The sequence below is a fragment of the Aplysia californica genome, unplaced genomic scaffold (genome assembly GCF_000002075.1).
Source record: "Aplysia californica isolate F4 #8 unplaced genomic scaffold, AplCal3.0 scaffold00490, whole genome shotgun sequence".
Classification (NCBI taxonomy): Eukaryota; Metazoa; Mollusca; class Gastropoda; order Aplysiida; family Aplysiidae; genus Aplysia; species Aplysia californica.
This window is the reverse complement of record NW_004797760.1, coordinates 336,959-337,957: the sequence shown is the minus strand read 5'-3', so window position 1 is coordinate 337,957 and position 999 is coordinate 336,959. Positions and strand designations below refer to the sequence as shown.

The 999-nt window shown below is 40.5% G+C and overlaps 1 protein-coding gene across 1 annotated transcript in view; it reads left to right on the top strand.

Annotated features, from left to right (window-relative positions):
- LOC101847986 (prolyl 4-hydroxylase subunit alpha-1) overlaps positions 1-999 on the top strand; it is a gene marked incomplete at its 5' end in the record, with an annotated part of 28,592 nt that overhangs the window by 23,245 nt on the left and 4,348 nt on the right.

The following is a 999-nucleotide window of genomic DNA, read 5'->3' as shown; positions in this document are numbered from 1 at the left end:
AGAGAGAGGGAGAGAGAGAGAGAGAGAGAGAGAGAGGGAGAGAAAGAGAGAGGCACGGACGGACAGACAGACAGACAGACAGACAAGGTGGGTGGGTGGATGGATGGATACATACACTACACACCAACCACATCGCACTCTAAGATATATCAGTCATAGAATCCTTTGCGCTCACGAACTGTTTCATAAAACTGTTTCATAAAACACCTTGATCAAGTAAAGATCTGCATGAAGTTATAAAAAAGTAGATTTCTTAAAAACAAAAATCTGAGCAACAAGGATTACTCTTTAGAAGTAATTACTAATCTTTAAAGAAAAACAATCATCTATAAAATCTCTAGTTCTGTAACGGAAGATTGAGGGGTGGGGCGGGGGTCGGGTGGGAGTTTCATGAGTTTTAATTTTCTTCTTTTTTTTTTCTTTTTTTTTTTTTTTTGGGGGGGGGGGGTGCTAAATTATTGCTGCTGTGTGAATTTCCTTTGAAGAATAGTTTATCTCGTGTGTTTGCCTTTGTATCTGCCGCCTGAAAAAAAAATACAGTGGCCTCAAGCATAAACCCCCTTTCCTTTGTTTTAAGTACGTCAATAAACATGCATCAGCTTATCTTGGGGCACGGTCATCGAACACGTACAATCTCGGAGATTTAAAAACACAACAACTATTAAAACGTGTCTGAAATAAAAGTCAGGGACTTGGGGAGAGAGCTTTTTTTCCCACAACGCCCCCCCCCTCAATCCTTTCTTGTGTAACGTATTTACCAGCCCAGTATAATATACGGAATGCGACCGCTTGAAATCAGACCAGCGCTTACAGGTAAAACGCATTATTTGTTTGTGGCCAGCCTTTATCAGTAGCGATCGACTTTCCCAATACACATAGTATACTGTTTATTTCAGTATAAATCTGTTATTTTCTGGTTCACGTTGCAATGTATCGAGTGGCTGTGTAATGGATGGCTGGGGCCCCTATAAATAAATCATTGATGGTCAGGTCAGGTCT